At 43.0% G+C, this 23,228-nt stretch overlaps 2 non-coding genes across 2 annotated transcripts; one reads left to right on the top strand and one right to left on the bottom strand.

Moving 5' to 3' along the window:
• Nucleotides 1–4,784: 4,784 nt before the first annotated feature.
• On the bottom strand, nt 4,785–4,891 carry LOC120257768. Its single transcript, XR_005535854.1, has one exon. It is a non-coding gene; the product is annotated as a small nucleolar RNA R71 (small nucleolar RNA).
• Nucleotides 4,892–22,696: 17,805 nt separating this feature from the next.
• On the top strand, nt 22,697–22,803 carry LOC120257749. Its single transcript, XR_005535837.1, has one exon. It is a non-coding gene; the product is annotated as a small nucleolar RNA R71 (small nucleolar RNA).
• Nucleotides 22,804–23,228: the final 425 nt, after the last annotated feature.

Raw genomic sequence — 23,228 nt, 5'->3', positions numbered from 1 at the left:
CGCTTCGTCACCAACTTTGATCGATTCCTCCTCCGTCATAGCATCAAGGAAGCCACCGGTGAACCTAGCTTCGGAGTGGGTCCTTCAAGGCGTCGAAGCTCTCCATCAAGGCCATCGGTTCATATATAAGGGGTTTATTTCTATGGTTTTTAATGTACTTTCATTCATTGATGGTGTGTTTTTGTATGTTGCTCCATGGAGAACTAAAAACCCTAGAGGGTATTTGGGCTTGTGAACCCTAGGATTCTCATCTTTTGTGGATTTGCTTAGTGTTTCTATTTAATCCGAGTTTGATTAAGTTTTAATCTTGTATTCTCATTGCTTGCTTGTTTAATTAATCCTTGTGGTTGATTGGATTTGCATGATTTGTTACTTTGATGTGAGAGAGGTCTCCATTAGAGTTAGAACTTCAAGGTTAAAGAGGGTTGAGAGGGTGAGTCATGAGATAGTGGAGTGTCCCCTCTCCCTTCCGATTGAGTGTATTCTATCTCTGTTCCTTAAGCTCTATGCAACCATATTTGGTGTGAGGTGTGAGATTGAGAGATTTCTCTGCTGGGACCTTGTAGGGGGTTAGGATCCTTTGCCGGGAATTAGGGTTGGATCAATCTTTAGGAATCGGATACAACTCATGGAATCCCTAGAGTGCTTTGCAGTCATATGCGGTGTGAGGTGTTGAGATTGAGCGATTTCTCCACCGGGACCTCGTAGGGGACTAGTATCGGTGATCGGGAGGCCGGATCCGATTATGTTTGGATTTCCACGACTTAACTTACTCATCATAGAAACACTTTGCTTATTCAGTACCTAATACCTGAATCCTAGGGGGAGCATTGCTCGAATACCCCACTTTTACTGGTTGAGATCTCCATCTATTTAACCCTTGCATATTCGTCTCCAGTATTCACTTCTTCACACATTAGATCACCACACCTTTCCATTTATCATTAGGTTAGAAAGCAGAGAAGAAGTTAGTACTAGTAGCCCTGTTCCCTGTGGATTCGACTACCCACTCACCGGGGTAATTATTACTTCGACACCCATGCACTTGCGGTACATACACGCATATTCGGACGCGTGTCAGAAAGCAATCATCAAAAGGTGCTACAGATGGTGGGCAAATAGAGCAGGAAGCAGTAGTAGCCTGTGAGGATAATCCACGGGAGAAGATGATGAATTGATGGAAATACTTTGTGAGCTGGTGCTGACCATCTAAAACCTGGTAAATCTATCCTTGCATCTCACGCTGCTCGTGGCGGATAGCCCGAATGTCATCTTCCATAACCTTGAACCGAGAGTCAAAGTCAGATACAAAAGAAGTGCTAGGGGTAGCATGACCCGAGGTATACTGTCGGATTCAGACCCTGACTCATATGGTTTGCGCTGACTAGATTCTCCCGTGGTCAAATGTGGAGCAAGTCTGTATGTGTAACTTTTTTTCTCTAATATGCCAATTGCTCACAAGATGGGTGCTCCAAGAGGAGCCACATCCCCGACTATAGTCATGCCTTGAGTACGGTCCAACAAATTCATATCGTGAATCAATCTGGTGATGTAGGGTCCTGCAAAGATGGATCCCAAAGGAACACACTGACCATGATGAATGAAAGCTTCGGCAATAAGGTGCCCTAAGATGGATAGGATGCTGCTCATTGATGCCGTACATGGTGAACAAGTCAAACTGGGTAACGACCCAGTGCTTTCCTTCTGACCCCCAATAGAACGTGAAATGAGAGCATGAATGTATCTGTGTATGGGGTTCGCCAAACGAGTTGATTTCCATGTGTTCTTGGTATCACTAGGCGTTAAGGAATTCCAATACTAGTTCACACTCATGCCTAGTGGATAATTAATGCGGGGACGATTAAGTGGCGACATGCTAATTAATTCATTACCATAAATCCCCAAAGTACTTTGCAAATTCCATGTGGTTCATTTCATGGGTTCTTCCAAAAGCTTGCAATTTAATGGCACCTTGTCTTCGCGTGATAACACTCCTTTTATCTTGCTTCGCTTCAAATGTGCTCAACACCTCCAATGTAAGTTGGTGAAAAGTGGGTTCATCGATTGAAAATAATTCCGTCCAACCATTATGAGCTAATAAGACCTTCACTTGTTCATCCCACCCGAGTTCTCCTAGAATACTCCATTTAATGCGATGAAAAGTGCCAAAGGGCTTGGTCTTTAAAATTTCATAGTGAACCTTGTGAAGAGCACTAGAGAAATAGGGGTATTTCGGCTGTGTGAGACACGTTCCTTGGTCATTTAGAAGTGAGTTTCTTGACGTGCGGCATTCCTACATCAATAATAAACCATATAAGACTTAGAGGAATCCAATAAAATGGAAATTGTGGCATGAAAATGGGTAAAAACATGAAGAAACACAATAGAATAGGATCCATAGGGCCATATGGGGGCCCTATGGACACTATTCAAATTGCAAGAGGTTCCTATCATTATGAAATTCAAAAAATTTGTACATAAATTTAAGGAAATTCACAACCATGATGCTCATACCACACAAGACAAGCTAAAAGCTTGAAACAATCCACATACAAGCTCAAGAAAGCAAGAGGAAAAGAAGAAAATAAAATTAAGATGTCAAGATTCTTACCAAATAAAGCTTGAGAAAACTTGAATGGAGTGATAAGTGCTTGTGTGATAAGAATGCGAAGTGTTCTTTCCTTATGATGAGCATTACTTTTATCAGGTTTTAGCACTAATACTTGTGCATTTGTGTTACTTTCATGCATATAGGGTTGTGAAGCCAAATGTTTAAGAAAGAAGCCAATGTAGATTGTGAACGCACTATTTTGAGGAAATCTAGAGAAGGATCAAACGCGAAGACATAAGTCGGGTTCAAGATGCGAGAATGTGTGCCAACCTCTGTGTATTCAAGCTAGCACAATGGTATTGGAGGGACGCAAAGGTAGTCACATTTGAGTATCTCGGCTTGTGCATTGATAGGAAGATCTTCACCAATGAGGCCGGTTATTGAAAAAAGCAAAGCGATCTACGACGTGAACGTGTGCCCATTGACGTTATCTCGATGAAAACATGGAATCGGGAGTGCATCGGGCCAGTATTGTAGCAGCCACTGTTCACAGCCGGTTGAAAAAGAGAACTCCTGAGAATCCGTACGGGCGTGTGGAAATTATCCACGCCAGTGTGGAAATTCCACAGGCCCGTGTGGCAAATCTACAGGGGTGTGTGGATGCCCGATTCCAACCCTATTTAATCCGCGATTCACCCCCGATTTCAGCATTCTTTTCACCATTCTTTCTCAAACTTGAGAGCGTCTGCGGCTAGGGTTTTGAGAGGTATTGGCAGGGTTTTTTGGAGAGGTTTTTTGGCTTCAACATCGCGCTATACTTGGAAGAAAGTTATTGGGAGAGCTTTCGTCGGCACAGATCCAACAAGGTGTGTCCTAGGTCGGACTAGGGGACCTTTGGAGGAGATGAAACTTCTCCACAAGACCATCGTCATGACTATCAAGGGGGTTTCCTATGGATTGCTTATTTTTACATTCGATTTCATTGTTGATTGTAACTAGCTCAATGGAGGGAGCTAAACCCCTAGTGGGTACTTGGATTTGTGAACCCTAAGATGTATTTGTTTCATTAAAACTTCTATTATGCTTTCATTAATTGATGTTTTATTTGAGTTCCAATCTTGAATGCTTGATTGTTTGAATCCTCCCTTAGATTGACACTAGGGTTGAGAGTTCTTATTGGTAACCCTTGTGAGTGAGTGACACACCATGATGGTTAGATAAAGCTAGAATGAAGAGGGTCGAGAGAGTTTGTCTAGAGATAGCGGAGCGTCCCCTTTCCCCTCCGATGTGATTTATCCTACCTCCATTTCCTTGAGTTCTTTGTGGTCATAGTAGAGTGAATGGGCTAAGAAATGACCTTCCACTAGGGCTTAGTTGTAGAGGCAACGCAGTGAAGCGTTGAGGTGATTTTAGCACATAGGGCTTAATTGTGACTAGGGACCTCTCACCTGGACCAAAGGGTTAGGTCTATATCTAGGAAGAGGGTTTATCATTTGGAATCCCTAGAACTCCATGCGATTCTATCCGAGTGCGATGTGTTGAGATTGTTCGATTTCCATGACTCATTAATGCATTAGTTAGGAGGCATAATAGTTGGTTTTGCACTTGAAATATTTATCCTAGGTAGAACAATATCCGACTACCCCATTTATAACGATTGGCTTATCTCTCACTTACTTGTGCTTCCCTTTTCCCTATTCTATCATCATTATGATTTTTATTTTCTTTTTGGTTGCAGCTCCAGGTTATGACCCGAGGGAACCCTTTGATAATAATTAAAGGAGATCCTGAACTTGAACGAACACTACGAAGAAAAGGGAAAGAACCTGACAGATCTGACAACACGGCTGAGTAGAATGAACAACAGCAAACATTATCTGATTATGCCAAACCGTCATTACTGGAGACATAATCTAGTATTGTGGGACCCTTGATTACATCTCCGAACTTTGAGCTGAAACCACCATTCATCCAGATGATTCAGCTGTCAATATAGTTCAATGGTTTGATCGATGAGGATCCAAACAACCACATAGGCAACTTCTTGGAAGTCTATGATATGCTGAAGATTAATGGTAAATCAGATGATGCTATTAGATTGAGGGCTTTCCCATTCTCTCTGATGGGAAGAGCCAAGCAATGGCTTTATTCCTTGCCAAAAGCATCCATCACGACTTGGAATGAGATGGTCGAAGCTTTTCTTGCTAAATACTTCCCTCCAAGGAAGTCGGCCAAGCTTCACAATGAGATATCATCATTTGTGCAGATGAAATTGGAATCATTATTTGAGACATGGGAGCCCTTCAAGGATCTTTTGCGGAGGTGCCAACAACACGGATTACCCGAATGGATGATTATTCAGACTTTCTATAATGGGTTGAATCCAAGTACAAGGCAATTGTTAGATGCCGCCGCAGGAGGTACAATGGGGAGTAAAACCCTGGAAGAAGACTAACAGTTAGTAGAAGACATGGCCATGAACAGTTATCATTGGCATGCGCTAGAAAGGAAGAAGGTGGCCGGGCTCCATGAAATAGATGCAGTCACTTCTTTGGCGGCCTAAGTGCAATCATTAAGTAAGAAGTTAGACCTTCTAACTTCGAATAGAGTGGCGGCCATGACTACTTGCACTGGGTGTGGCTGAGGACATGCTACCTTTGATTGCCTGATCTCTATTGGTGATGTATCTTCGGTTGACAAAGTTGACTTTGTGGGTAATGCAATAAAGAACCAAGTTAATCCATATATCAACACCTACAATCAGGGTTGGAAGAATCATCCCAACTTTTCGTGGAGCAACCAAGGACAACCAAAGGCCATGGCACCACCGGGATTCCAACAACAACAAGCCCCAAACATGGAAAATAGAGTGTTCGGCTTGGAAACCCGAATGACCGACTTAGAGAAAGACTTTACTAGATTTGTGCAATCATCAGATACACGGTTCCAATCGATCAAGGCTACACTTCTCAACCACACCACTTCATTGCACAACCTAGAAGATCAAGTGGGACAAATTACAAAGTCTTTATCGAAAAGAGCGCAGGAAGCTTGCCGACTAATACCAAAACCAATCCACAAGAGCATGTGAAGGCGATCTGACAAAATCCCCTTGCTTATATCCCGCAAGTGCACGGGTTTGTGGAAGTAATAATCCCGGATGAGCGGGGTCGAATCCACTGGGAGTAGGGAGTAAAGACACTTGATTCGATTCTTAGCTATGTGGAGTATCAACAATGATAAGTGTGATAATGATTCAATTCTCAACGATTAAAAGCAACAAGTAAGAGAGCAAAAGTAAGGAGGAGGCAAGGCAATCGATAAAAATGGGGTACTCGGATGATGTTTCACCAAGGATAATCGCTTCAAGTGCAAGAACTCTCTATTATGCATCCTAATCAATGCAATGATGAGTCGTGGAAATCCTTACATACATAGTCCCAAATCTAAGGTCAACTATGCCTAACTCTATACATGTCTCAGAGGAGAAATCGAACAATCTCAACACCTCACACTCGCATAGAGTTTCAATGAGCTCTAGGGATTCCAAGTGATAAATCGCTTCCTAAATATAGACCTAACCCTTTGGTCGAGGCGGAAGGTCCCTAGCCACAATTAAGCCCTAGATACTAAGATCCTCTCAACGTTTCACTCCATTGCACGTGCAACTAGGCCCCAGCGGAGTTTCATCCCTTAGACCATTCACTCTATTTTGGCCGCAAAGAACTCAAGGAACGGAGGTAGAATCTATCACGTCGGAGGGGAAAGGGGATGCTCCTGTACCTCTCGACTCACCCACTCAATCCTCTCCAACCTACATTTGTCTAACGCTCGTGGTGTGTCACTCACTCACAAGGTTACCAACAAGAACTCTCAACCCTAGTGTCACTCTAGGGGAAATGTTCATACAATCAAGCATTCAAGTTTGGAACTCACAATAAACATCAATTTATTGAAAGCATAATAAAGAAGTTCAAAGAAACGAATACATCCTTGGGTTCACAATCACCCAAGTACCCTCTAGGGGTTTAGCTCTCCATGGAGCTAAATACAATCAAAGAAATTGAATGTAAAAGCAATGAATCCATAAAGAAACCCCCTCGATGGTCGTGTCGATGGTCTTGTGGAAAGTCCTCTACTCGTCGTCCAAGGATTCCTTCGTCCGGTATAGGATATGCCTCGATCGAAGCTCCCCTACCAACCTTCTTCCTAATGGAATCACGATGTCGGAGCCATAGAACCTCTCCAAAACCTTGGCCAATACCCCTCAAAACCCTAGCCAAAACCCTCTCGCAAGTTTGAGAAAAGATGGAGAAAAGAATACCAAAATCAGGGCTGAATCGGCTTTACATAGGGCTGGAATCGAGCAACTCCACGGCCGTGGACGCTACATGCGCCCGTGTGGAATTTCCACACGGGCGTGGATAATTTCCACACGCCCGTGTGGATTCTCCGTTTCTCTAATTTCTCGACCGGTTGTGAACAACGCTGCTACAGTGTTGCTACAGTGCACTGCTATAGTCTTCGACCTGAATAACTTCCCAATTCCATACTTTCATCGGGGTAACGCAAATGGGCAAACGTTCATGTCTTGAATCACTTGCTTCTTCAATGATATACATGTTGGTGGGGTTCTTGTTCTTATATGCATAGGTCGGAATGCTCGAGTGTGACTGCCTTTGTGCCCCTCCAAATGGATGTGCTCACTCGAATGCGAGAAGGTTGGCACACACTTTAGCATCTCACACCTGTCCTATGTCTTCGTGTTTGAACTTTAGCAAGATCTTCTCCAAAATAAATGAATTATGATCCACATTGGCCTATTTCCTTCATACTCGGCCTCACAGCCCTAGCTGCGTAAAAGTAACATAAAAACACACATATTAATGTAAAAACCTGAGAAAAGTAATGCTCAACATAAGGAAATGAATGCTTCACATTCATGTCGCACAAGCACTTATCACGATCACTTTTCAGAAGTAGTCATGAGGTTGAAGATAGGCTTCCAAGTGAGAAGACCAATGTTGAAACACCGGAGGTCGTAGAGGTTGAGAAGGGAGCAACCAAGGAGATAGAAGTGGCACCCCCACCTTACAAGCCAAGAATCCCTTATCCCTCTAGATTGAAGAACAACAAAGTGGATGAGCAGTACAAGAAATTTCTTGGTTTATTTAGTCAACTACATATAAACATTCCCTTTGTTGAGGCATTATCCCAAATGCTAAGGTATGCTAAGTTCTTGAAAGATTTATTGACCAACAAAAGGAAATTGGAGTAGAGTGCCTCAGTGATTCTAGATGCATCTTGCTCGGCGGTCTTACAAAAGAATATACTCGAACAAGAAGAAAGACGCAGGAAGCTGCATCATTCCGTGCAACATTGGCAACTTGGGTGAGGAAATGGCATTGGCGGACTTAGGGACTAGTATTAACATCATGCCATATTCTTTCTTTCAAAAGCTATGCTTGGGAGAGCCTAGGTCCACTTGGATGACATTGTAATTGGCGGACTGAATAGTGAGACATCCAAGGGCATCATTGAAAGATGTGCTTGTCAAACTTGATAAGAATATATTTCCTATAGATTTTGTAGTGTTGGATGTCGATGAGGATGCAATGTTCCTTTGATACTTGGCAGGCCATTCTTGCGCACTTCCAAGGTATTGATCAACATGGACGGTGGGGAGTTGACACTGAGGGTTGGAGAAGATAATCTCACAAACCGCCTCACCGAAGTCATGCGACATTCTCTTGACTTTGATGATACTCTCTACTTTCTTGACACAACTGATGAGATAATTGATGAATACATGCAGGAAATGTTTAATAGGGACCCATACATGTGGTTTCTAGGCCAAGAGGTGGATAATTAAGAAGTAATGGTGCTTGGTCTAAAGGAAGAAGTACCATCTACTCCGGGGATCATGAAGAAAGAGCTCCGGAAGATGAAGCGGGCGAGGAGTTGCCACAAGAAGCGCCCCAAGGCTGTTGGAGATGTGCGCGAACCGAACAAATTGGATGAAACTTAGCTAGGTGGTACCAAGCCCGATAACTCCCCCTCTAACTTCAAGAGTCTTTGCTCATCATGCTTTCAAGTTATGGGTAAGAAGGCAACTTTCATCTATGAGCCCCCGTGAGGCAAGACAAGCTACATCAAGCTTAGTGACAATAAACAAGCGCTTCTTGGGAGGCAACCCAAGTTTTACTATATTCCTAGTTCTTAGATTAGAGTTTGCATGAATAAGCTTGAGTGTTGGTGTCTTGATTGTTAAATGCTTTTGCCATGATATTTCTTCTGGATTTTTGGTCTCATCTTGTGCTTTATTGAGTTTTGGCAGAGAATTTTTGGTCGTTTGAGCTAAAGTTACTTTGTATGGCATGCTTTGAGTTTATTTATATGTTCAAGAATTTTCTGCAGAGCCTACAGTATTTTTGAATTGTCCAGAGAGAACACACACCCGTGTGGAATTTTCGCACGGGCGAGCTTTTTTCATTCAGAGCTCATCAAGAGAGGGTACAGGGGCGTGGACTCGCCCCTGTGAGCGACCTTGTGCTAGTCCACACCCGTGTGGAATTTCTGCATGGGTGTGCATTTTCCTGCAGAGATTTACAAATTTATCCCGAGAAAAGACAGGGGCGTGGACTGGCCCCTGTGGATGACTCTCCCACAAACGCACGGGCGTGGGTATTTTCCGCACGCCCGTGCAGATCTCTGCAAAGAGTTTCTCCTCAATCACGAGAATACACAGGGGCGTGCATCTTCCCCTATGAATTGGCCAGTAAGAATCCACACCCAAGGGAAATTTTTGCACGAGCGTGGAGAACACTTAGAGTTTTTCTCGAGTTAGCCAGAGGAACCACAAGGGCGTGGAGATGCCATTGTGGGTCAGCGCACGGGCGTGGGTATTTTTCGCACGTCGGTCTGGTTACATTCAGAAACAGAGGAGTGGTTTCCCGAGAGCATACAGGGGCATGTGTCTACCCCTTTGACTCTCTCTTGTGGAGGCGCACAGGCGTGGGTAATTTCCGCACGCCTGTGTGGATGTGCAGAATTCCAAGAGACGCGATTTTACTTTAAAAATCTCATTAAATCTTTCATTTACTACCCCTCCAGACACTTGAAAAACACTCTTGATCAATTTCCTAACCTCTCACCGATGTTTTAGATGGGAATTCCATTCAATTTCCACACCGAATTTGAAGTTTTCATACCCATTTCATCGGTAAACCTTTTGTTCTCTCTCTTATTCACCAATTCTTGTATTTTTATTGGATTATAAATGCTGAGTTGTAGTAGTTTTCACTCTATAATGGTTTATGCATATTTAGAAAGAGTTACACGTGGTTTTAAGGTGTATTTTTGGGAGTATTATCATGCGGCCGTGCAATTTTCATGCCCCGCAGATACACACGGGCATGTGGAATTTGCACACGACGTGTGGAATTCTGCAGTATTATTTCTAGAGCTTCATTGATCATTTTCCAATCAATTCTTGCTGATATGGCACCTCATTCGAAGAAGGAAAAAGTTAAGTATCCCAGGGAGACCCCACCTGAGCCAGTAAATATGGAATTCTTGAATCTAGAGAATCAGGCTCGATTTGAGAGATTATCGCCACTCAGTTTTGGTCAGCCTTGCATTATGGATTTGAGTGTGCTAAGAGAGATTCGGTGAGGTGATGAGCTAACCGATGAGATTGATGAGTTGTCAGTAGTGGGAAGTTGGAGAAGATTGTTGACGATCCGAGAGCCAATTTTCCATGCATTGACACTAGAGGTGTTAGCGTCTTTCGAATTTGATTAGTCATATGGGAGTTTGGACACCATAGATGTTGTATAGTTCCGAGCATTCAGACATCCATTTTGCATGAGTGTCACTAAGTTCTTGGTTCGTATGGACTTCTACGACGAGAGTTACACAGGTATAAAGGAGTATGGATGTTTGCGAATGGATTTCTCGGGTACTTCGACTTCGCAGCAAGCATACCAAGTTCTGTGTTGACATGGGCAGTATGAACCAAGAGTGTCCAAGGCCACCAGCCTCTCTCGGCTGAGCTACAAATACTTACACTATGTCCTCAGCAGGTTTGTGTCTGGTCGAGGTGATAACACAGCTATTTTGAACTGGCAGGACTTACTCTATTTATACTCCATGGCCTACAATGTGCCGATTCACCTGGGGCACGTAGTGGCAGACATTTTGTGGCATTAGGGGTAGTTTACAAGAGTGGAAGTATTATTCGCTGGTCCTTATGTCACTAGACTCATCTTGGGGATGGGTTTTCTAGACGCTATATGAGATGCTTCGAGGCCGGTTGTTCCTTCACCTCTTGGCTTCATACGATTAGGATGATGGCGTTGGTGTGTAGATATGGGGCCTGGAGCATACATTATAGCTACGGCCACCCCAGAGATCACCGAGGGCGGCAAGGATGAAGCGGAGGATTCCCGACAGTTGGGGATCAGAGCACCCTTTGCAGCACAGGAGACACTCTGGCGCTCGATGCCTATTTTTACTCCTCCTCAAGCTCATGATCGTATTGAGAGGCTTGAGAGTGTTGCCAATGTATTATGGTTTATGATCACCGAGATTTAAGTGATACAGTCAGCACAGTATACCGATTTGATGGCCCATTTCAACAGGTTATAGCTGTTATTGATTAGCAGACCTCCAGCTCATCCGGCCTCATCATCACTTGATCCACCAATACCATTCGATTATCTAGCAACAGCAGCAGAGCTGATAGCTGATGACACCGACACTTGACTTTAGTTTTCATCGTCTCTATTACTTCTGCATTTCATTTTCGACTTGTATACTCAGAAAGGACTTTTCTTCTGAGTTTACTTTTTGTTTCGTTGTCTGGAGTTGTATTCATTTCTTTATCTTTTATATACTCAAGTTGTTTTTGTTTTATTGAGCTTCACTGAACCCCTTCGTGTATGCGTGCAAATGGTCTTGTTAGTATGGGAATTGAGAACTAGTCATGGACAGGACCGAAGTGCTTTTGCACTTGGTCGTGTGTGCTTCACAACCCGTCGGAACATCACTCCCAAGGATTTAGCTCCAACAAATGCAACACTAGGAGTCAGGGGAGTATTGTTTCGATTGCCTCTCCTACATATATTCTTGATTGTTTTACATTATTAGTGAGTGTGAATGTGTACATTGGGGACAACGTACAACTTAAATGTGGGGGGGAGTTTCATAGTGCACATATCTTTTATATTAGTTTTGATTGACATACATGCTCATATAGCCAATGGTGGTTCACCTTAGTTGCAATGATTGTATTCTTGAGTTTAGGAAACTTTTTAACATTGAATATACTCATGCTCTAGTTCTTGATAGAATTTTTAGTAATTTTTGCCCGGTTGACACTAGTTGCATTACTCGCTCATTAAACTATTTTGGAAACTCAAGTTCATTGTTGAAGAGACTAGTTATAGTTATTTCTTTTGTTAATTTAAAAAAATGGGAAAAAAAAAAAAGAACAAAATAGTTCTATTGTTTACTTGTGCTTGTTGGGTGAAAAGAGCTACCACCTATGAAGTATGAAGCTACTCCCATAAGTCGAATACTAGTTATGCCCTAATGAGAGAAAGAGCTATCTCATGGGATGAGTGAAAGCTACCACCACAGTAGAAAGAGCTACCACCTCGATAGTGTGATAGCCACCTGAGCGGCCGCTTTGGAAAGGGTTACTTTAGAGGATGTGTGAAGCTACTACCACTTTTTTTAATTTGTGTTACTTTGTGTAGATAAATATGTCCTTTATACTTAGAACTTTGAGGAGTGTACTTTGGGTTAACTTGAGTGAGTTTACTCACACACTTACACAACATTGATTTTTCGTATTTAATGTTGAAATTTCCCTTACTTGTAGAATGCACTCTTTGTATGCTTTGGTGAACCTAAGGCCAAGCACTTCCAATATTTCCTTCGTCTATTATTTAATGTTTTAATTTTTGCTTGAGGACAAGCAAAAGCTTAAGTGTGGGGCAGTTTGATAAGTGTTTGTGTGATAAGAATGCGAAGTGTTCTTTCCTTATGATGAGCATTACTTTTATCAGGTTTTAGCTCTAATACTTGTCCATTTGTGTTACTTTCATGCATATAGGGATTGTGTAACCAAAAGTTTAAGAAAGAAGCCAATGTAGTTCATGAACACATTATTTGGAGGAGATCTTAAGAAGGGTCAAATGCAAAGACATAAGTTGGGTTCAAGATGCGAGAATGTGTGCCAACCTCTGTGTATTCAAGCTAGCACAATGGTATTGGAGGGGCACAAAGGTAGTCACATTTGAGTATCTTGGCTTGTGCATTGATAGAAAGATCTTCACCAATGAGGCCGGTTATTGAAAAAAGCAATGCCATCTACGATGTGAACGTGTGCCCATTGACGTTATCTTGATGAAAACATGGATTCGGGAGTGTTTCGGGGTGGTATTGTAGCAGGCACTGTTCACAGTCGGCTGAAAAAGAGAATTCCAGAGAATCCACACGGGCGTATGGAAATTATCAATGCCCGTGCATAAATTCCATAGGCCCGTGTGGCAAATCCACAGGGGCGTGTGGTTGCCCGATTCCAGCCCTATTTAAGCCGTGATTCAGCCCCGATTTTAGCATTCTTTTCTCCATTCTTTCCCAAACTTGAGAGGGAGCTGCAGCTAGGGTTCTAAGATGTATTGGCAGGGTTTTTTGTAGAGGTATTTTAGCTTCGACATCATGCTCTACTTGGAAGAAAGTTATTGGGAGAGCTTTCATCGGCACCGATCTTGCGAGGTATGTCCTAGACCGGACAAGCGGGACCCTTGGAGGAGACGAGGCTTCTCCACAAGACCATCATCACGATTATCGAGGGGGTTTTCCATGGATTACTTGTTTTACATTCGATTTCATTGATTGTAACTAGATCTATGGAGAGCTTAACCCCCTAGTAGGTACTTGGATTTGTGAACCCTAGGATGTATTTGTTTCATTAAATCTTGTTATTATGCTTTCATTAATCGATATTTTATTTGAGTTCCAATCTTGAATGCTTAACTGATTGAATTCTCCCTTAGAGTGACACTGACAGGGCTCCCCGCAAGTGCACAGAGTTGTCGAAGTAATAAATCACAGGTGAGTGGGGTATCGTATCCACAGAGAAAGGGAATAAAAATACTTAATTTGCTTCTTAACTTTATGAAAGATGAATAGTGATATGTGTTCAATTCTCAAAAGTAAACCAACCCGAAAGAAATCAAAAGTAAAGGAGAAGGTAAGGCAATCGATAAAGATGGGGTACCCGGGTATTGATCCGCATAGGAAAATCATTTCAAGTGCAAGAACTCTCTATTATGCTTCCTAACTAATGCAATGGTGAGTCAGGGACATCCTTTAATGCATGGCCCTGAATCTAGGGTTAACCAAGCCTAATCCTCTACATGTCCCGGAAGAGAGGTTGAACAATCTCTCAATCTCGCACTTGTAAGAAAGATTCTATTAAGCTCTGAGGATTCCAAGTGATAAATATTTTCCTAATTGTAGACCTAACCCTTGGTCCAGAAGAAAGGTCCCTAACCACAATTAAGCCCTAGATGCTAAAATCACCTCAACGCTTCACTCCATTGCACTTGCAATTAACCCCAGCCGAGGGTCACCCTTAGCCCATTAGCTCTATTATGGCCGCAAAGAACTCTAGGAACGGGGGTAGAATCTATCACTCCGGAGGGGAAAGGGGACACTCCTGTACCTCTCGACTCATCCCTCTCAACCCTCTCCAATCAAGCTTTGTCTAACTCTCGTGGTGTGTCACTCACTCACAAGGGTTACCACATGAACTCTCAACCCTAGTGTCAATCTAAGGGAGTATTCCAACAATCAAACATTCAAGATTGGAACTCACAATAACATCAATTAATCGAAAACATAATAAAAAGATTCAATGAAACTAATACATCTTAGGGTTCACAAATACCCAAGTACCCACTAGGGGTTTAACTCACCATGGAGCACAATACAAACGATAATGAAATCTAATGTAAAAGAAAACAATCCATAGGAAAACCCCCTCCATAGTCATGGAGATGGTCTTGTGGAGAGTCCATTACTCGTCGCAAGATCCCCTTTTCCTGTATAAGATACGCCTCGCCGAATCAATCCGACGGAGCTCCCTTACCAACCTTCTTCAAAAGAGATAATGATGTCGGAGCTATAGAACCTCTCCAAATCCATAGTCAATACCTCTCAAAACCCTTAGCCGCAGTCCTCTCTCAAGTTGGGGAAAAGATGGAGAAAAGAATGTTGAAATCGGGCTGAAATCAGCCTTAAATAGGGTTGGAATCGGGATTCCACACGCCCCTATGGATATTCCACACGGGCTTGTGGAATTAACGCACGGGCGTGTGGAATTTCCACACGCCCGTGTGGCTCCTCTGTTTTGCTCCTTCTACGGCGGTTGTGAACAGTACCTACTACAGTGATTGCTGTATTACCCTGCTACAGTAACGGCCCGAAATACTCCCGAATCCATGCTTTCATTGAGGTAACATAAACGGGCACACGTTCACATCGTAGATCATCTTGGTTATTTAATAAACGGTCATGTTGATGGAGATCTTGCTAAATATGCACAAGCCGGAATACTAGGATGTAACTGCCTTCGTGCCCCTCTCGAATCATTGCCTTAGCTCGTATACAAGGAGGTTGGCACACATTCTAGCATTCTAAACCTGACTCATGTCTCCGCGTTTGAGCCTTCTCAAGATCTCCTCCACATAATGCGTAAAACAATGTACCATGGCTTCTTTCACAAATAATAGGCCTCACAATCCAACCTGCATAAAAGTACATAAATACACACGTATTAGCGCTAAAACCTGACAAAAGTAATTCTCATCATAAGGAAAGAACACTTTGTATTCTTATCGCACAAGCACTTATCAAACTCTCCCACACTTAAGCTTTTGCTTGTCCTCAAGCAAAAGTTAAAACATTATATGCATAGATGATGGGACTATTGGAAGTGCTTGGCCTTAGGTTCATGACACGTCCGAATATGCGTGTATATACCGCAAGTGCACTGGTGTCGAAGTAATAATTACCCTGGTGAGTGGGTAGTCGAATCCACAGGGAACTGAAGTATTAGTATTAACCAATTCTTAATTATCTAGTAGAAATCAATGGATATGATGAAATGAACTAATTGCAAGAGAATTAATAAGCAAGCAAGCGAGCAAGAAAATGAGTAAAAGAGATCTCAATCAATAAAGATGAGATATCCGGGTAATGCTCCCCCTAGGATCTAACATGAAGCTCACGATTCGCTAAATGCTTCTAAACCGAGTCTAATGAGTCGAGGTAATCCAAGAACAACCGGTCCTTGCCTCCAAGCCACCGGTACTAGTCCCCTACAAGGTCCCGGCGGAGAAATCACTCAGTCTCAACACCTCACACCCCATTTGACCGCAATACACTCTAGGGACACCTAAGAGTGAAACTGATTCCTAAGGATAGATCCAACCCTAATTCCCGGCGAAGGATCTCTAACCCCCTACAAGGTCCCGGCGGAGAAATCTCTCAATCTCACGCCTCACACCAAATATGGTTGCATAGAGTTTAGGGAATACGGAGATAGGAAACACTCAATCGGAAGGGAGAGGGGACACTCCACTATCTCATGACTCACCCTCTCAACCCTCTTTAACCTTGACATTCTAACTCTAATGGAGACCTCTCTCACATCAAAGTAACAAATCATGCAAATCCAATCAACCTCAAGGATTAATTAAACAAGCAAGCAATGGGAATACAAGGTTAAAACTCAAATCAACTCGAATTAATAGAAACATAAAGCAAATCATTACAAAAACATAAATCCTAGGGTTCACATGCCCAAATACCTACTAAGGTTTAGCCCTCCATGGAGCAAGTTACAAAACAATGATTATTTACAATGAAAAAGCAATGAAAGCCATGAAGTAAAAACCCCCTTAAATTCATGATGATGGCCTTGATGGGTCGCCCAACGTCTTGAAGAATCCTTCTCCGAGCTAGGTCGCGAAGGCTTCCTCTTTGCTATGACGGAGAGAAGATCGATCAAAGTTGGTGATGGACGCCCCCCAATATCGCCAAAGACCTCCTCCAAAACCCTAGCTGCCTTGCCTTCAAAGTGCTCCCAAAACACTCGCCAAAAGTCCCTCCAAAATAGGGCAAACGGCCTATTTAAAGCCCAAAATCGCGCCTGTCGCATGCCCTCACGCGCCCGTGTGGATTTTCCACGTGGCCGCGTAGGCTGCAGAAATTTCCGCGATCCAAATACTCTTCTCTTGAGGCCACATGTCCGGTCACACGTCCATGTGGTAGGCTATAAAACTTTTCTTCATCGACGTATCTTTGAGAGGTTTTGCAATCTTCACAAAGAGAAGGAACATGAAGATGTGGCTGCATTTGTGCCCTTCCAACTCATGAATTGACTTGAATCTTCTTAGAAGTCGGCACACATCTCCATGTTTATGAACTCCTCTCGTGTCTTGGTCCTTGAATTAAACAAGAACTCCCAACATTGTGTCTTTATAGCCTATCTTTGCTTCCTTTTTACTCTTCAAGGCATTCACAACCTATATGCATAAAAGAACACCAAATACACAATATGAGACATAAACCACAGTAAAAATGATGCTCAATGCATGTAAAACATATATAAAAATATGTCTACCCAAGCACTTATCAATTCACCAAAGCATGCAAAGAAAGCATTCTAATAGTAAAGGAAATTTCAATACTAAATACGAAAGAATCAATGCTCTAGCTAAAGAACTTGAATAAAAAAGGACAACAAACCCGAAATCGTTTAAGTGTGTAAACTCACTCAAGTCAACCCAAAGTATACTCCTCAAAGTTCTAGGTATAAGGGACTTATTTATCTACAAAGAGTACCAAACATATCAAAAAGGGTAGTAGCTTCACACATCCTCTAAGGTAGCCCTTTCCGAAGCGGCCGCTAAGGTGGCTTTCACACTTTCGAGGTGGTAGCTCTTTCTACCGGGTGGTAGCTTTCACACATCCCATGAGATAGCTCTTTCTCTCAATAGGGCATAGGTAGTATCCGACTTATGAGAGTAGCTTCATACATCATGGGTGGTAGCTCTTTCCACCCAACAAGCACAATTAAACGATAAAAACACTTTGTTCTTTGTTTTTTTCCATTTTCCATATATTTTTTTTAGCAAAGCAACACAAGAAACAAAACTAAAACTGGTCGCTTTAACCTTAGACTTGAGTTTCCAAAAGAGTTTAAAGTGTGAGAAGTGCACAAAATGTAATTCAGACAAAAATTCCTAAAAATTCAAGTAAGAACTAGAGCATGAGAACATTCATTGTTAAAAATTCTCCTAAACTCAAGAATACCATCATTGCATCTAAGGTGAACCACCATTGGCTATGTGAGCATATATATCAATCAAAAGAGTATAAAAGATATGTGCACTATGAAACTCTCCCCCTCCCACACTTAAGTTGTACATTGACCTCAATGTACATATGCAAGCTCACTTATAATGTATATCAATCAAGAATAAATGTGGGAGAAGCAATCGAAACAATACTCCCCTAACTACTAGTATTGCATTTGATGGAGCTAAATCCTTGGGGGTGATATTCCAATGGGTTGTGAGGCACATACGGCCAAATGCCGAAGCACCTTGGCCGTATCTATGACAAGTTCTCAATTCCCATGATGACAAGACAATCTGCAAGCATACATGAGGGGGTTCATTAGAGCTCAATAAAAGAAAAACAAAACTCGAGTATATATAAGATAGAGCAAGAAATATAACTCGTGACAACAAAATGAAAAAAGGCTCAGAAGGAAAGTCCTTTATGAGGATAACATGTCCAAAATAAAATGCAAGTAGAAATAAAAGCAAGTTAAGTGTCAGCGCCACGCTCTGGCTCCTCTTCTTTTGCTGGTGGATCAGAAGATGCTGGTAGGTCGAATGATAGTGATGCAGGGGGCGTTTAGGAGGAGCACGGTCACAGTAAAAAAGGTGTAGCAATGTCTCTTTGAAGGATCTGCTGTAAAACGTCGAAACGCGCCATGAACTCTATGAACTGTGCGGCTTGCGTCACGTGCACCTCTTCTATCTCCACTCGTGCCTCAGCGATCTCTGCCAATACTACCCCCACGGCACTCTCGAGCCTCTCAAAATGATCAAAGGCTCGAGATGGTTAGAACATACATACCTGGGGTGGGTCCTCTTTCGCCGGAGGTGCGTCAGTCTCCATCGGCATCGGCTGAGGCTCGGGGGTAGGCTGAGAAGCCTCTGTATCATCACCCTCATCCTCAGCTATCTTTGGAGTGGGTAGAACCAAGGCATATACCCCCGTCCGTACTCGGTGGATCATACCCATCAATCTTATCGTCTCCAGACTTAGGGAAGCAGGAGTACTAGTCCTCTCAGCCCCGCGAATCACGTACAAGAGGCCCATGCCCATCACTAGTCTTGTAATGTAGGGGCCCGAGAAGATCGCTCCCAATCTAGCATAATGCCCCTGATTATGAATGTACTCTGCAAGGATGTGCCCCAGATGAATTGGTATGCACTGCACCATCGAATATAGACATAAAAGCTCCTGCCGGCTCAGAACACCTGTGTTGTCACCACGGCCATTCACCGGCCTACTCATAATGGCCTGTAAATATCGGTAGGAAGGTCAGGAAAGGAACGTGGCCTTGGACACCCTCGGCTCGTATTGACCCTGACCACACAGTACTCGGTAGGCTCTCTGACGGGTCAAAGCTCCAGGATAATCAGGTAGTAGCCGAGAATACTCCTCAGTGTCTGTGAATGCCTCCTCGTGTAGCCCAAGCAAAACTGTGAACTGCGTGATGCTCATGCAGTGGTGATGTCCAAACGCTCTAAACTGGATGGCGTCCAAGCTGTTGAATCTCTTATACGATCTATCAAACTCAAATGATGATAAAACCTCCAGTGTGAGCTCACGGATGGCTAGCTCTCTAGTCGTCAATAACTGACTCCACTCCCCTACTTAAACAAGGTCCTCGACCTCTTCAGCAAATTCATCCCCCTGCTGTAACTCTCGGAGTATGCTACTGTCCAGATACCGAGTCTGTCTGAACCGAAGTCTTGACAGACGCACAAAATGAGCCTGATGCTCGGGAATAGCGAAATCATGCCCTCGGACTCAGAGGATGACTCCTGCGGCCATTTCTCTGCTTGCTTCTTTGACCCAGGTGCCATATCCTACAAATTTTCAAAGGAAATCAATCAAACATGCGGGATAATTGATGCTGCAGAGATCCACAGGGCATGAAGAAACAAACAGCCGTGCTTCAAAAATCCAACAAAACACTTGTAAAACTCTTTCTAACTTCATTCTAAGCATGCTCATACACTCTAATTGCAAAAATGAAGCATTCTTAGCAAGTTAATCGATTAGAATCAAGAATTGGCAAAGAAAATCATAGATAGGGGCTTACAGACGAGTTGAGATGAGGATAATAGGAATAGGCTCGAAAACTAAGTAAAAATCCTCCAAAATCTGTAGTACGAGGTCGGAAACCAATGCTAGAGTATTCTGAAGAGAGTAGATAGATGTAGATGAAGAGAAACAAGTCTTCTTTAAAAAAACCTCGCGCCCCTTGGAGTTCTGTATATCCGCAAGGGCATGTGGAAATTCTACATGCCCGTGTGTCTCCACAGTAGAGAGCCACATGGGAGGACGCATGCCCCTGTGTACTCTCGAGATTACTCTTGCTGTCTCTGAAAACACTCACACGGGCATGTGGAAATTACCCACACCCGTGCGCCTGACCCACAGGGGAAGCCGCATGCCCCTGTGGGCTCTCTGTCCAACCAAGAGAAAATCACTAAGTGTTTCGCACTCCCGTACAAAAATTCCACTGAGGACTTGAAAAACTCTGCATGCTTTGCAGAAATTTTCTGAACATGTTTACACATTCAGAGCCTGCTCTTTTATGCAATAATTACTAGTGAAAAACAATAGAAACAAGCTCAAACGAATAGATCTTCGCCAAATCCACATGAAAACACACGATGTCACAGAAATCCACCAAAATGAAGACACCAACACTTAACAAGTTATTCATGCAAAACTAAACTATGACTAGGAAAAACAGTAAACACTTGGGTTGCCTCCCAAGTAGCGCTTATTTAACGTCACTAAGCTTGACGTACCTCGTCTTACCTCATAGGGGTTCATAGATGAAAGTTGACCTCTTAACCATGGCTTGAAAGCATGATGAGCAAAGTCTCTTGAGAGTAGAGGGTGAATTGTCACGCTTAGGACAACCTAGAAACGGTTCATCGTTCTGTTCGCGCAAACCTCCAACAGTCTTGGAGTGTTTCCGGTGGCGTCTCCTTGCCCTCTTCATCTTCCCGAGAACCTTCTTCAAGATCCCTGGGGTAGACGGTACATCTTCAGTCGAACCAAGCATCATTACTTCTTTAATATCCTCCTCTCAGTCGAACAAACCCTCATACGGGCTCCGGATTGAACATTTCCTGCATGTATTCATCAACAATCTCATCACTAGTGTCTAGAAAATACAAAGTATCATCAAAATCAAGAGAATGTCGCATGGCTTCAGCAAGGCGGTATATGAGCTTGTCATCTCCGACTCTCAAAGTTAGCTCCCCGCCGTCCATGTTAATCAATGCTTTGTAAGTCAGTAAGAATGGTCTTCCAAGTATCAAGGTACATCCGCATCCTCATCTACGTCTAGCACTACAAAGTCAACCGAAAAAATGTACTTGTGCACCTTGACAAGCACGTCTTCAATAATGCCCCTCGGATGTCACACCGTTTGGTCCGCTAATTGCAAAGTCATCCGAGTGTGCCTAGGCTCGCCCAAGCCTAGCTTTTGAAAGAAAGTGTATGGCATGACGTTGATGCTATCCCCTGAGTCCTCCAATGCGATTTCTTCACCTAGATTGGCAATATTACACGGAATGATGAAGCTTCCACGGTCTTTCTTCTTGTTCGGCATGTTCTTTTGCATCACCGGCGAGCAAGATGTATCTAAAATCACTTAAGCACTCTCCTCCAACTTCCTCTTGTTAGTCAACAAGTCTTTCAAGAATTTCGCATACTTAGGCATTTGAGCTAATGCCACAACAAAAGGAATATTGATGTGGAGTTGCTTGAACAAACTCAGGAACTTCTTGTACTGTTCATGCCCTTGGTCATTCTTCAATCTAGAGGGATAAGGGATTCTCGGCTTGAAAGATGGGGTTGCCACCTCCTTCTCTTTGCTTGTTCCCTCTTCAACCTCTATAACCTCGGGTGCGTGTTCTTTTGGCTTCTCACCTGGAAGCCTAACTTTAATCTCATGACCACATCTCAAAGTGATCGCCTTCACATGCTCTCTAGAGTTGGTCTCGGTATTGCTCGGCAAGCTTCCATGTGGCCTTTTCGAGAGAGATTTCACAATCTGCCCCACCTGATTTTCAAGGTTATGCAAAGAGGCGGTGTGATTGCGAAGTGTAGCCTTAATTGATTCAAACCTTGCATTTGAACATTGCACAAATCTAGTCAAGGCCTTCTCCAAATCATTTATTCGGATGATTCTTCCAATCAAGGCCTTCTCCAAAACTCTATTTTCCATGTTTGGGGCTTGTTGGAAACCCAGTGGTCCTATGGCTTTTTGTGGACCTTGGTTGGTCCACGAGAAATTGGGATGATTCTTCCAACCTGGATTTTAGGTATTGCTATATGGGTTTCCTTGAATCCTCATGCCATTACGTACAAAAATTGACATTCTCAACCGAAGATACATCACTAATAGAGATCGGGACAATCGTAGGGAGCATGTCCTCCACCATACCCGGTGCAAGTACTCACGGTCGCCACTCTATTTGAAGTTAGAAGATCAAACTTCTTACTCAAATTTTCCACTTGCACCGCCAATGAAGTTACTGCATCTATCTTATGAAGACTGGCCACTTTTTTCTTCTCCCTGGCATTCCATTCGTAGCTGTTTAAACCAATTTCTTCAATAAGTTGATGGGCCTCATCGTGGTCTTGCTACCAAAGGTACCACCTGCTGCCGCATCCAAGAGTTGTCTTGTACTCAGATTCAACCCATTATAGAAAGTCTAAACAATCATCTACTACGGGAATCCGTGTTGTGGGCACTTTCTGAGGAGCTCCTTGAACCTTTCCCATGTCTCGAATAGATACTCCAATTCCAATTGTACAAAGTATGAGATCTCATTCCTAAGCTTTGTAGATTTTTCAGGAGGGAAATAACGGGCTAGAAAAGATTCTACCATCTCCTCCCATGTAGTAATCGAGGATCTAGGTAATGAGTATAGCCACTGCTTTGCTCTCCCTTTTAGTGAAAATGCCAAGGCTCTCAACTTGATGGCATCATCCATCACCCCGTTTATCTTGAGCATATCACACACCTCGAGAAAGTTCTCTATATGACTGTTTGGATCCTCATCGGCCAAATCATTAAACTGTGCGGATTGCTATAACATGTGGATGAATGGTGGCTTTAGCTCGAAATTCTGAGTTGTAATTTGGGGTCGCACGATACTCGATTGTGTGCCAAAAACTGAGGGTCTAGGATAACCAGAGAGTGTCCTCTGCTGCTCATTCTGTTCTGCTATAATATCTGACTCTTCAACTTCCAAATCAGCTAGAT

The sequence above is a fragment of the Dioscorea cayenensis genome, chromosome 3 (genome assembly GCF_009730915.1).
Source record: "Dioscorea cayenensis subsp. rotundata cultivar TDr96_F1 chromosome 3, TDr96_F1_v2_PseudoChromosome.rev07_lg8_w22 25.fasta, whole genome shotgun sequence".
In the NCBI taxonomy this organism is placed as follows: Eukaryota; Viridiplantae; Streptophyta; class Magnoliopsida; order Dioscoreales; family Dioscoreaceae; genus Dioscorea; species Dioscorea cayenensis.
Note: the sequence above shows the minus strand (reverse complement) of the source record. Positions and strands in the feature narration are given on the sequence as shown.